The 15,677-nt window shown below is 33.4% G+C and overlaps 1 protein-coding gene and 1 long non-coding RNA gene across 3 annotated transcripts in view; one reads left to right on the top strand and one right to left on the bottom strand.

The window, feature by feature from the left end:
• LOC105383335 overlaps nt 1–15,677 on the top strand; it is a 49,077-nt gene that overhangs the window by 4,267 nt on the left and 29,133 nt on the right. The gene's annotated exons all lie outside the window — the stretch shown is intronic.
• LOC125488935 lies at nt 2,346–13,334 on the bottom strand. Its single transcript, XR_007266614.1, has 2 exons — nt 12,636–13,334; nt 2,346–2,394 (listed from the first exon to the last, which is right to left on the bottom strand). It is a non-coding gene; the product is annotated as an uncharacterized LOC125488935 (long non-coding RNA).

Below are 15,677 nucleotides of genomic sequence, written 5' to 3'. Positions count from 1 at the left end.
CATCGCATTTAACTATAACACTTATCATCCAGAATAATAATTTATTGGGTAGTGGTACCGCTGGGATTACTGGACTCGCTAATGACTAATGATACAATGGCATTTAAATGTATGTGCTCTTGCTGATTAATTCATGTAATATCTGTAAATTTATATAAGGTATAATTCATATTATCCCTATCTAATTAATGTAAGGTTATGTATGCCGACTTGATATGTGAGGGTACACCAATCGTCAGTAAGTAGGTAACCTTTTACTAAGACTAAGCTAAGTAAGATACTTCTCATCTGTTCGATCACCTCTAGATTACCCCTACACCTAATAACATGGTCTCAGACGAGACGTGTCAATCACCCGTCACGTGCTGAAACAAAAGTTAGCTAGGTACTTATTGTTTATCAAAAGTTTTCGTAGCATAGCACCTAAAAGTAGTATTTACTGATACATGGTTTTTCAATTATATTTTTATCTGTTAATCTGATTATAATTTAACCCAAATTTATTATTATAAAAACCTTACGAATATTTTCCGGCCGAATCAACCAAAAGCACGATAGATAGGTACCTGCCAGACGACCAAGGCACGAATTGAATCGGGTTTTTACCAGAAGGTCAGGCGATAATCTCTTTTAGCCACCAAACTAAGGCTCTGAACACCTGAAACTTGATTGGTGGTTTATGGTTAGGTTGCAAAATAGCTAGCTACTAACTATTGAAAACTAGGTCGCAATCATTCGGCTGATTTACATTTTTTTTTTTTTATATTTATGTAATTTTGAAATGCTTCTTTTGTGAGTATAGGATAATATATATTAATCTGCATATATAAAAGGGTAGGTGATGATTTATCTAGGAATTGTTTTCAATACTTCTGAAATACTACGTGCTCTACACAAATCACAAGATTTTGTTTTAAACCCTGCAGCTCGTAGGTTGTTCTTTTATTTATGAACTAAATATGACAATAACAGATGCCGCCACTTTTGCCCTATATAACCTACATATCTAGACAGTCCAGGGTGCGTCAGACGCTTCGCTCTGGCGTGGAGCGAACACAAACACGGCGATTCGCTCACTTCGCTCTCGACTCGCTTTGTTCCCATCACCAAGTATCGTTTAAGCGAACAATGGTACCGATTCTGAAGGGCGCACTTCCTAATTTTAAAATGAGCTAAAATCTCTAAATTTAACTGACAGCGCTAATTTTTGCTATTCTGAAGGCAACGATTTTAACGGCCAACTAAATTTAGAAGGCTCATTTGACGTCTTTAAAATGAGTGTGGCCATGTACTTAAGGATATTACAATCGAAAATATCGAATAACTTTTTAAACCTTAAAGTACTCCAAATAAATTTAATTATCCTAAATAGTAGTTGAAAATAATGAAAAGGATTAAATACCCTTCATTTATATTGGTTTTGGTGATAATTTCAAATATTGATGTAACATATTCATAATTCATTATTGCAACTGGTAACTCTGGCTAGAAAATGCTTCTATGGTGTTCTATGGACATTTCCGAGTGATTTAAAAAAATATAATAGAGTAGAGATGGGGTAAGTTGATAAAATAGTGAGAATAATCGAATATAATCGATTATTGCACTAGAATATTTTAAACAATAGTTTTTCAGTAAAGTATGTAAGTAGGTACTAAGTTCTACATCTATGTGTTATCCACGATATTTAATGTAAGTACTTGCTTACTTACTTAAATGTTTAATAGTTGATAATGATGTTACGTTATATACTTAAGTAGATGACTGTGTAAGGGATGATATTCATATAAGAATATGAAAAGTATCGAATACTTACAAAAGCACAAATACCTTATCAGTAGGTACTTACTTAAGTATTTTCGATGTGTACGTATTTATATTTACCAAAAACGCATATGATTATAATAAAAGTACCTACCCAGGAATCGATCCAGCATCGATTATTTTTTCATTTAAGCATAGTTCGGAAGCAAGTAACATTGCACTAGGTACATCTCTATGGCGCATGCGCGCTGGACAGCAAGAGAGGCGCGCCGGCGCGACGCCATCGCCGGCCGCCGCCATATTGAATTTTCCGCCGAAAAGTTTGCCGCTATTTTTTTAAAGTATTTTTGTTAAGTCTTTACAATACAAAACAAACATCTATTATAAATTATTATGTTTGTGTTTGCAATATGCAATTGTAAAATCGATAAGGTTTGTGTGCAAGTTTACGATTTATTTTAGGAAGTAACCTACGTAAAATCTAAGGAAATATTTTTATCAGTTGGGCATCTGGTTATTAACTATCTGGTTATTTATGTTTGTGTTCTTGTGTTTTCGTTTCTATTATTTAAAGTTTTGTGTAAATAGGTACCTATAAGGATAAGCTTATTCTGTCAACTATCCATACAACTTACTGTAACGTTTCGCCCTACCGCCTGCCTACTTAACTCCTACCTACCTAATGGATTTACTAGAAGATATTTGAAAACATCTAACAAAACTAAGTTGAGTGAAATAAGAGTGAAACAAATACTGCTTTAGTGTGGCCATGAAACATCCAGTGAACCCCTACGTTGTGTAGTGTAACCCAATAAACGAAAGCTAACGAATTTAATAAAACTATGAATGTGAATTGAATACAACCTTCCTAACTACCTGCCTAAAATTACTGACCTATATACTTACTACAACTTTAACGTATAACTTTTATTTGAATGATAAATACATATTTACAGGTAAGTACATAAAGATAATAATATAGATAATAATGTTTTTTGGTGTTGGTTAATAAGGGAAGCCCCTCCATACGCTTTGTAGGCCTTGATCACTACACCCGATTGAATCAATATATAAGACTCTAAAATACATAAATAATAGCAAATATTCAATCGGAGCCCTCGTGGAACACAACCATTGACTTGGACATTCCTCCGACCAACTTATTAATCACTTCCCTTGCTCCTAACCTTATATATTTACATGTTTTATATTTATTTCATGTAAATAAATCAACATGAATACATGTTGTCAAAGCTAAAGGGACAATCATATTTATAATCATAAATTAATTGAAACTAGAATAGTTCAATAATTTACAGTATAGTAACTTTATTAAATCATGAATTTCATAATAGATAAGTATTTGAAAATATAATAATATGACTCTAATTTTGTAGCCAAGTGGGAAGTGATTTAGGTATTATTTTAAAAGATTAAATATATAATATGAAATAGTGAATATTCTTTGATCTTATTGGAATATAGGATAATTGTTATGAAATAGTGAATATTATATAAACTTATTCAAATATATTATAAATAGTTGTAATAAATATATCCTAGCTAACTTTATTCCTACTATATCCATGCTATCTTTATTTACATTAGAATTTATTGATTTAACAAGGAAACAAACACTTCTATGGGTAAGAATTTACATAACTTTCTGAAAATATGCAAATTGGACAGGAATCTGATCTACCTTCAAGCCATTTGTATTTATTGAGCAATATAGGACCAGAAATGATTTAGTTTAAGTATCTAGGACCCTTATTTGTGATATCTTGACACTTATTAGAGTAAATTTCTCCGTCAATCAATTCTTTCCCTGCGCTGTTACTTGTTTTTAAACTCAAAGTCAAATAATCTTCTCTGCCATATAGATACTACAATAAATCATCTTTGAAAAGTTTATTTAAGTATGTATCTACTTTATTCTTTGAATAATTACTATAGCATAGATTCTATAGAAGTATATATTTACCTAATGAAAAATCAATAATTTGAACAAAGAACCATAGAACAAATTTGAAGGTAGGTGTATACTTTTTTATTTGATAAGAATTTATTATTTCTGAAGTGAGATTTATTGTCAGGTTTTGTTTATTTGATAATCATCATCATCATCATCATCACCAGCCCGCATCTGCCCTCCGCTGGAAGCCTCAGATATTATTTAGTTTATTATTTATGATAAAGTAACTACTTTCCCCATCCTAACCATGAAGTTACCTGCCTATTTGTGTCTATCCAGAAGTCCCTATTCTAAACTAAAATATGCTGAACCAAAGCTAGGGAATTAATCCCACATTTACATTTAATTGTGTGGTGTGTAATGTGTAGGTTTTCTCTAGCTAGCTAAATACCGAATGAGCGAGGTAGGGGACCTTTAGTGTAAGTACCTATCTAATCCCTATACCAGTGTGATGGAAATTGCAGCCGTGGGTTAGCGTCCTTCAAGAAATAAAGTGTAGGTATAACTTCTCAATCATATACGAGAGACAAAAAGTAAATACGAGTAGAAAGGTGACTTAGCTTCGCACACGGTGTTCCGCCTCGGCTCCACGCGCCTGGTCCTCAAGCTCCCACGGCACCGATCACTCCCTCCATCTGACCGTCTGCTCACCACGGCTGCTCACAAAAAAGTGAAAAGTGCCCACGCGCTGCTCGCTTACGTGGATATTATCCTCTACCCTCCACTCGCCGATATCAATATTAAGGCTCACCTACACTCAGAATAATTATCTTGATTATTCTGTGATCCGAAATCGGTACAACGAAGCTTGGCACGAAGTTAGCCGACACCCTGAATGATTTAATAGACAACTTTTCCAAAAATCCCACGGGAAAACCCTTCCAAAGCGCAACAAATCCCTCGGAACATCCAGTCGTAGTTTAAATTCATTATTTGCGAAATAGTTAATGTTTCGGCATCGATGGAACATTACATTCAACCCCTTATATTTTTGTAGTATCGCAAGTATATTATATAATTGAGATATGGAAAAAATATACACAATAATATACACCACCCTTTATTTTCGCAAATATCAAATTCATAGAATTTAAACGATGAAAAATTTGTAAAAGGAAATTCCGATCATCACCTCAATATGTCTGTGTGTGTGAGTGTAAAATGACTCAGATGATTAGCCAACAAGATCCCCAGAAATTATCAAAAATCAACGACCATCCCTATTATTATTTATTATTTACATAACTATTGATCGAATACTTAGTAGATTATTCATGCTCCAATAAACCGGGAACAAGGGGATACCCTGTCGATCAGAAGGATCCAATGCTAAATGAGAAACCACAGAACCTTAAATTTATTTTTAAGAATTCTGTAGCATCTTTAACACGCCCTCTTAGAGCACGAACTCTCCCACGCCCTATGTTTTCGACGATGCATCATCAATAGAAATTAATAAAGTTCAAGTCTCATTCTAACAATCCCCAGGAACAATGTCCACCAATCTCCGAGCTTGATGTAGAGTGTAGAAATATCAAGTATCATTTTACCAAAACTAGAAAGAGAATTATTATTGTGAACCATTATTGCATTCATGTTTACAACTGATTCACAACTTTTCAATCCCTCTCCAATCCAGCAAAATGACAAATTTTTGTGTTGAAAATAATGTATTTTTTTTCTTTAAGTAAGTACATGTTGAGTATAGAATATTATGAAGATACTGTACATACAACAGTATAATTTGACTATGCTGTCCTAACCTAACACCAAAATCTTCATAAATATTCTCTTTTGTATAGTGTTGTGTGATTAAGGTGAAATCGGAATCTTTCCTTCAGTGCAGGAGAACAGCCATGATATTTTACTAAAGCCACTTTCACTTAACTATATGATTGTAGGTATAATTTTTTTTCAATACATAGGTAGGTTCTTAGATATTCAATTCACCACAACTCTCATCCTCTTTCTCTGATTCACGCCACTCTAATAAACATCAAGGCCTTCTTCCTCCCCACTGATTAATCAATAAAATATCATGTATCTAATTATTAATTTTCTTTTCTATCACTTACCTACCTAAATTGAAAAGAAAATACATCTAGTTTATTTACACTTCGATCAGAATGTGTTTTTGGTGTAAAGTGTATTTGTTTTCCGTCATGATCAACTTTTGTTATGTAGATATTTTTCTAAGCAAATTGTTTCAAAGTAATTGTTTTTTTTTGTGTAAAGTGTAGTGTGTCGTGTGGAGTCTGTAAAAGGTACTTTGTAAAAACATCTATAGCCTGTATAGACGTCTCATGTGTTAATGCGTGCATAGCTAACTTCAATAATAAATCGACTAAAGCGTTTGTACCACGTTTGTGCCCGAGTAGAACCGCCTTTCTTCGCCAATTTACTACAAAAGCAAGACTAAGAGTGTATGGTGTGTAAATTACTTGAACCAATTTGCACACTACTAACTGACGGTCCGATATTATACCCATATTGCAGGCTCTGCCTAATATAGGGTCGGATGGCCGTGTGTGAGATGTCCCCACATATTATTAAGTTAGTAGTTTTAAAATGAAGTTAACTATTTTTTTTATAAAAATCTTTTTTTTTTCCTTTTAAGATTTTACTCAGTATTATTATTTTTAATTTTTTATTAAAATACTTATTACATAAGTAGCAATAATTCTTGTATCTACATTAGTTGATCATTTGGAAAATATTTGTGAAATAAAGGTAACTTTTGGAATAAATTTCTTTTTTAGCTAAATAAGTACCTTTATAATAGGTAACTACTCAATCAAGTTTTACAGAAACAATATACCAAAGTTTCCCTTATAAATGTGTGTGTGTGTGTCTGAACGAAGTATCAATAAACCCTTCATTTCCCAGTTGTATTTGTCATGATTATAAATCGCACTCAATATTAAATAAGTAAAACTTCATTCTTCAACATCCTTTAATCAACTATGTAAGACCTGGCCAGGAACCTTTAACATTCTTATCATTCAGACTTTAAAATGACGTTTAAAGTAGTTTTCTTCCTTCCACATTCTTTGCCCTTTCAATTTTTCGAAACATTATAATCACGACATAATCCCCGGGAAATGGCTATGTAAATACCCTACCCTTTTGTTTTCTCTGTAAAAGAAAATTATATCAGATCAATTTTACCAAAATTGAAAGTTCCTACTCTCATGTAACAGACAAATCCACCCCAATATTCCATCGATACCAAAACATTAAAATACCGCCATCTAGTTTTTTTTTCTACAACCTATTACACTAATACACTATTTATTTTATCAAATATGTCTAACTACTACTTCTACTTCAACCATTTTCTACCCTCAGTAACTACCTAAGTCGAAAATAATGTTACTAGGTAACAAAAAATTTTTTTCTGAGATATTACAACTCTCCTTCACAACCCCTATTTGAAAAACACGGTCTCCATTATCCTTATTCTAGGCTGTTTGTGTAAATGTGCCTTACCTGTCTAACTGTCAAATTTATTAAAACTAAACTGTCAATGTCAACCTGACATAACCTTAACCTGTTTTTTTTTTTCGCACTAAACAAAACAAACAAAAGCATGCGTCGTTGTGTTCAACAACATCGATCGCACGAAGAAATCTAAAGTTTACCCGATTAAACTTACGAAACTCTAAAATAATGAATGAATCTTACAGGTAAGTGTCATTATTCTTTCAAATACCCTGTATGCATGCTACTAAACTAAGTCCTCATGCCCAAATTATCGTGATTCAAAATAAACAACCTCTGAATTGTTAGTTATTTATACATACAATAGCTCTGTTTTACGGATCTTGTGTTTATAATAGATCTATTGTTATAAAAATCTAACTCAGTTAATTATCCCCCATACAGTTTTTAATTGATACTGACAAGACTAACCAACATATTTTAACTTATTGTCAACCCCTCACCTTTTAAATAAGTACCTATCCTAATCATTTGGTCTCCAACTCCTATATTTACATAATTTTATTTGAATTATACCTATATCATTATTTGTTTTATTTCAGGACCAAACATAACAATGCAAACCCAACTACACTCTTTGTTGAACTAAAACCCATGATAAACCACTGATCAAACCATCCACTGTGACAAAACATTCATAATGCCTCACTACTTATAGACCAAAGTTACTATTCTTCAATAAGTAAGTACCAATTTTTTCTACATATTGTAATACACTTTTTTTTATTTATACTGCATGTACTTAGATTTTGTTAGACTGCTATGAAAATTAAACCCCTGTAGATCCAATATTGATTACCTATCATAAAACCATTCCCTAAATGTAGTACCCTATTAGTCTACTCAATTTATATTGAACTAAATAGTCTTTTCCTGAATTATGTAAATCCTCATAATACCCAGCTTTTTTAATTAAATTCTATTTTTCTTTTCAGGATATGACATACTTTTTGAATGCTGATGATGATGATGTTCTATATTTGACAACTAAACTCTGAGACTATATGAAGTAAACATCCTGACTCAGGTGAAGAAGCGGATTGCAATGGCACTCAAAATGAGAACAACTAAACTACCCACATAATTCTTAACTTACAAAGAATATAATAATATTAATACTAAATCATTTTGGATAAAAGATTACAATCAAGCTCCTAGTCTACTTTACCTGGTCTAACACTTTATCAACAACAGTAACTTGTTCTACATTAATCGTTTTCTAAATTTATTGTTATGTCTGACCGCTAGGCTTTCATCACTATTTTTTTCAAATGATATTATTGTTATATTTTCTTTTCTTTATTAACTGTAACTCATACTTGTATTTGTTTAGGGAAATGTCTGATAACATCTGTTACTAATTGGCTCTCTAGAATCTGATAATTAGACATTTGGACTTTTCCGGTTACTCTAAGTTAGCATGTTAGCATAGATGGTGTTACAGTTCTATCCCAACTCCTATGATCAATGTCGTATAATATATCTACTCTTTCAAACTTTCAAGTATAATAATTTAAGAGCCTAGTTTTTAAGCACCTAGTCGATGACAAGCAAAGATCCGATCCAGAAGCACAATCAACCACATCAACAAACCAAAGAACCCGCACAACAAAACTCATACAACCAATACCAAACTGAACCAACCCAGCCAAAAGGATGATTAATAATTATAGACTAGTTGCTATAACTACCGATCCCCCCCCAACCAGGCCAGTCCAATCCAGCACCAATCATACAAGCCCTGCCACGCAAACTCCCCGATCCACCGATGCAGCCGACCGCACCTCCAGACCAAAATCCCCACCCCTCATCTACCTAGGCCAGAATTTCTTTATCTATTCTAATCATTTCAGGTTGTTCATAAGGACTAAAATGCGCCGTCTTTTCGCTACATTTGTTTCTTTTTATAAATTTTTATTTTAATAAATTTACTGCTTTTACCTAAAATAAGACCATATCATTATTTTACCTACAACCCCTATTCACTAATAATTCCCTACATACAGCTACATAATCAGAGAGACCGTTCATAATGATTCAGAGCAACACTAATATGACCTATCTACAGATAAATCAGTCTTTATACAACTATTTTTTTATGTTATTACCTATCTTTAGAGGTAAGAATCTACCTATTAAATTTTATAGATAATGTCCTGAATAAGAATCCATTATATTATACAATCCCTGATGATGATGATTATTACTCACTCCAAGAGGAGCATAGCCTTATACAACCCCTAATCTTTTGTAATTCTTTAATGAGCTACATAACATCACTACAACCCCTACTTATTAAGTAAATTTTAATAAATGGATTAATTTCAATATCCAAATCCTCTTTCTAACTTTATCAACTACCTACCTATCTATCAAATGCTTCCCTAATTACGCTCCGTTCCAATACAAAACCTAGCCTCTTGCGCTTCCTTTTTCATGACAAATAGCTCTCTCGTTTATAAGTTCGATCACTCCACGGCAACAAATTGTGATTATATCAAGGATATAATCACTTTCCTACCCCTAGTATGTAACAAATCATTACGAACAAAATGCAAGAGACTTATTATAACGTAAACATATTATTGAAAGTATAAGTAAATTTAAAAAATATAACTTGCAGTGATTTTGTGCCGACATGAATGTAAAATAATGCACACAGCACACTGCCAAATATTATACTTGTCTGTGACGCAATAAAAGTTAATCTGTTAAAAAAAATAACCTTTTGTCTTTTATTGTTTGTGGTGCAATGCTGTATAAAGTTTTTCCAACAAAAACTAACTTTTGGAACTTTCTTATAACATAACATATAACACAGAAATGCCTTTATGTGAAAACTGCCATATTGAGTAAATATTTACTTACTAATCGCAAAGGCAAACAACAAACCTTAATGTTTTTTCGAGACAAACGTAAGTTACCTATATACTATGCAAAAGAGTGTTCAATATTGTGATTTATTTGTAAATAAGTACTATCTTAATCAAATTTACTTGTAAAATTTCAGATAAAATAACAGAAAACTAGCTGCCTGACATCTAACATGAAGATATGAAGCATCCTGGTCACGGCACCAAATTGTAACGTTTCGCCCTACCGCCTGCCTACTTAACTCCTACCTACCTAATGGATTTACTAGAAGATATTTGAAAACATCTAACAAAACTAAGTTGAGTGAAATAAGAGTGAAACAAATACTGCTTTAGTGTGGCCATGAAACATCCAGTGAACCCCTACGTTGTGTAGTGTAACCCAATAAACGAAAGCTAACGAATTTAATAAAACTATGAATGTGAATTGAATACAACCTTCCTAACTACCTGCCTAAAATTACTGACCTATATACTTACTACAACTTTAACGTATAACTTTTATTTGAATGATAAATACATATTTACAGGTAAGTACATAAAGATAATAATATAGATAATAATGTTTTTTGGTGTTGGTTAATAAGGGAAGCCCCTCCATACGCTTTGTAGGCCTTGATCACTACACCCGATTGAATCAATATATAAGACTCTAAAATACATAAATAATAGCAAATATTCAATCGGAGCCCTCGTGGAACACAACCATTGACTTGGACATTCCTCCGACCAACTTATTAATCACTTCCCTTGCTCCTAACCTTATATATTTACATGTTTTATATTTATTTCATGTAAATAAATCAACATGAATACATGTTGTCAAAGCTAAAGGGACAATCATATTTATAATCATAAATTAATTGAAACTAGAATAGTTCAATAATTTACAGTATAGTAACTTTATTAAATCATGAATTTCATAATAGATAAGTATTTGAAAATATAATAATATGACTCTAATTTTGTAGCCAAGTGGGAAGTGATTTAGGTATTATTTTAAAAGATTAAATATATAATATGAAATAGTGAATATTCTTTGATCTTATTGGAATATAGGATAATTGTTATGAAATAGTGAATATTATATAAACTTATTCAAATATATTATAAATAGTTGTAATAAATATATCCTAGCTAACTTTATTCCTACTATATCCATGCTATCTTTATTTACATTAGAATTTATTGATTTAACAAGGAAACAAACACTTCTATGGGTAAGAATTTACATAACTTTCTGAAAATATGCAAATTGGACAGGAATCTGATCTACCTTCAAGCCATTTGTATTTATTGAGCAATATAGGACCAGAAATGATTTAGTTTAAGTATCTAGGACCCTTATTTGTGATATCTTGACACTTATTAGAGTAAATTTCTCCGTCAATCAATTCTTTCCCTGCGCTGTTACTTGTTTTTAAACTCAAAGTCAAATAATCTTCTCTGCCATATAGATACTACAATAAATCATCTTTGAAAAGTTTATTTAAGTATGTATCTACTTTATTCTTTGAATAATTACTATAGCATAGATTCTATAGAAGTATATATTTACCTAATGAAAAATCAATAATTTGAACAAAGAACCATAGAACAAATTTGAAGGTAGGTGTATACTTTTTTATTTGATAAGAATTTATTATTTCTGAAGTGAGATTTATTGTCAGGTTTTGTTTATTTGATAATCATCATCATCATCATCATCACCAGCCCGCATCTGCCCTCCGCTGGAAGCCTCAGATATTATTTAGTTTATTATTTATGATAAAGTAACTACTTTCCCCATCCTAACCATGAAGTTACCTGCCTATTTGTGTCTATCCAGAAGTCCCTATTCTAAACTAAAATATGCTGAACCAAAGCTAGGGAATTAATCCCACATTTACATTTAATTGTGTGGTGTGTAATGTGTAGGTTTTCTCTAGCTAGCTAAATACCGAATGAGCGAGGTAGGGGACCTTTAGTGTAAGTACCTATCTAATCCCTATACCAGTGTGATGGAAATTGCAGCCGTGGGTTAGCGTCCTTCAAGAAATAAAGTGTAGGTATAACTTCTCAATCATATACGAGAGACAAAAAGTAAATACGAGTAGAAAGGTGACTTAGCTTCGCACACGGTGTTCCGCCTCGGCTCCACGCGCCTGGTCCTCAAGCTCCCACGGCACCGATCACTCCCTCCATCTGACCGTCTGCTCACCACGGCTGCTCACAAAAAAGTGAAAAGTGCCCACGCGCTGCTCGCTTACGTGGATATTATCCTCTACCCTCCACTCGCCGATATCAATATTAAGGCTCACCTACACTCAGAATAATTATCTTGATTATTCTGTGATCCGAAATCGGTACAACGAAGCTTGGCACGAAGTTAGCCGACACCCTGAATGATTTAATAGACAACTTTTCCAAAAATCCCACGGGAAAACCCTTCCAAAGCGCAACAAATCCCTCGGAACATCCAGTCGTAGTTTAAATTCATTATTTGCGAAATAGTTAATGTTTCGGCATCGATGGAACATTACATTACCTATACTTACTTTATTTTTCAGTGACAACAACAAAGAAAATGAAAAATCAACCACACCCATAAACTAAACATAAAACGCTGGATACAAGATATTAATTCCTCTCCGGGACAACAATACTAAAACGACCATCAGACCACCTAGTTACCTACCTACTAACTAGAAGGATAATGGAAATAAGATACAGAAATTAAATCAAGCAATTAGTGTATAAGTATTGGTGTCAGAAAAATTACTCAACCAGTGTGTGTTGTGTGTGTTATTCACCCAAATAAAGTTTTACGTCCATAAAATGTATTTCTTCTTTCATAAAAAGTAATAGTATAGTAGTAAGTACCTATATAGTTTCTTAAAGTTAGGCATATTTTTCAGATAAAAGGTAACCTAGGTAGGTATAACTTGTTTTTTCCTGTAACAAAATAGGTAGTTAAATATTTGAGCTATGTAGAGACCACTTTGAGTAAAATATTCTTACAAGTTGAAAGGGGTAAGTAGAGAGTTAGATAGGTACACAGGTAGGTGAGTTAAGGTTAAGGTGTTCCTCATGTATGTAGAGCCGGTCCGTTTGGAAGAGGAAAGCCGAGGTGTTAGGACTAGTGTAATCCTGAAGTAGATCGGTAGGTGTGTTGATTATTTTTTAGACCTAGAACTATAACTTTAGTTGTTTTAAGCAACCCGGTTCATGCCTACCTTGTCAGTAACACATTTTTCAGTCATTCAGTCCAAAGATCTTAAATAATAATATGACAAAACAGAGTCACTTTCACATCGTGGTTTCGCAAAAAATAATAAGTTAGCGTCGTTGCAATTAGCTTTACATGCTTAAACAACACATCAGCTCTAAGTTAAATCCATATTTATGCACCTACAAGAACAATTTCCCATATATTTCACGGTTTTACTTTTAGAAATTTTAGTATAATTTTAACAGGCACCTGTTTAGACCCCTTTTAAATTTAGGAAGAAAGTTGCTAATTTTAAGTTGACAGCGCTAAAAATGGCACCTTCAGAATACCAATTCGACCATCTAACCTAAGTTGAATAGTTTTAACGCTGTCAGATTCAAAATTTAAAGTGACGTCTCTAATTTTGGAGATAAACGGTGCCTTCAGAATGCCAAATAAATTTAGAGAGAATGTAAGCGTTTTTTGACAGCGTTAAAATTAGACTGTGCCCTTCAGAATCGATACCAATGCCCTATTGTTCCACATTAAAAAATACTCATGAAAACATAGCGGGCAAATCCCTCCCTACTGCATTGCCGGTAACTGCACTGCAGCGTTTCACTTAAAACTGCTCCACATTAAATAAGGTTCAAAATTCATTTCCCTTGGCCCATTTTTTCGCAAACGTGTCAACTCTTATTAATCACGATGTGAGCTGTGAATAGGGTGATGAATGGCATTTTTGCATGTTCCTTTCAGGAAAACCGAATACGCTGATAAGCTGTTGGATTGTTCAGTTTTCGTCGGCACCGAGTCTCTTTATTGGCTTTCTTTCAGATATCTTTTTTACATATCTATTTAGATGTTTCAATTCGATTCGCAACCCTAACTAGCAAATGCCTAAAATAATTTCAGCTCATACTAACTATAACAAATATTACCTAATAAGCGAAAATAGTCACATAATGCCCGGATCACTGTGCTAAATTAATTTAAAACCTGCCACTTGCACACCGCGCTAAGCATTAAAAAATATACACGCCATTTAGCCTCGTTGCATAATTAAGGGTGCAATCGCCTTTTTCAATACAGCTACAACAGCGTTAGCGGTTAGACATTCCTGAATTGTACTGAATTACAACTGAAAATTCTAGTATAGAGGTTTGTACATTGCTACGTCCAAGCTACGAAATCGCTCCCAACCATATTTATACAATAATCGAAATATAATTAACACATAGACTTTTATATGACCAATACGGTCATAACAACATAAGATATACATACCTTGGGAACTAATACATACATATAAATCAAAACGGGTGCAAGTTGCGAGTTAGCTTACTTCGCCCGCCCCACCATACCGGCCGCCCTGCCGCGCCGTAGTCTGCTACGCCTTACTACGCGTAGCGGTGTCGTAGCGGGGGAACTTTGAAGAAAATAAGAAATTTCGAAAAGGCTAGTAGTGTTCGACCACGTGCCTTTCAAATCTAGTGTTAGAATTCATTCCAAAATTGTATCAATTTTTATGGCGTTATTAGTCGTTATGACTGTGACACGCGTGACTTTAAAGGCAATTGCTCAGGAATTGCACCACGGCTGCGCTTATCACATCAGATCTCTATCTAGTTGCATTAAACGTAACCGTTTGCATGACTGCTCTTCCTTCTGCTGTCCCTCTGAGATGGCCTTGAGCGAAAATTTACCTTTTTTCACAATTAGATAAACATAGACAATCACCAGGTTTGTTCTCCCTGGTGTGGTAGAGCCAGAGTGCTAAATAATTAGCCCTCTGCCTACAACTACTCCAAATTCGGGCACGCAATATAAAATGCCTAAAATATCTTTAACATAAGATTATCCTGGTGGAAAATTGTTCACGCCACAGTTCAAGCTTACACCTTGAGGATATACATTAATATGCCTACCATTCAAGAGAACCAGAAATAGAAACTGTATTATTTATTTATAGCATCGATCGGTACCTATACCATCGGAATATGACTATCACATTTCACTTGATTTGAACATACCTTATGTATATTGAGGTCTTAAACATAAACAAGATACGATGCTTTTACGATGTCTCTGCTAACGGTAGAACATGAAATTGACGACCCTTCACTTGTTGAATACTTTTTGGATACGATTTCTGAATGCACATATTGCACATTGATTTGTCGATTTTCTTGTTTTCTTCTTAGTGTGTCGGTGCTAAAGATAAGAGCTGGTCTAGGGTTGATAACCGTGGAAAACCAACAGCTGTGTACTTATAATAATAACATATCTTAGTTAAACTTAAATAGACCACAAGGTAATTAAATATACTTAATGCTACGTCCATAACCTCCTTAATCTCCGTATTAACTTAAAC

This window comes from Plutella xylostella, chromosome 9 (genome assembly GCF_932276165.1).
Source record: "Plutella xylostella chromosome 9, ilPluXylo3.1, whole genome shotgun sequence".
In the NCBI taxonomy this organism is placed as follows: Eukaryota; Metazoa; Arthropoda; class Insecta; order Lepidoptera; family Plutellidae; genus Plutella; species Plutella xylostella.
This window is presented reverse-complemented; position numbering and strand designations above follow the sequence as displayed.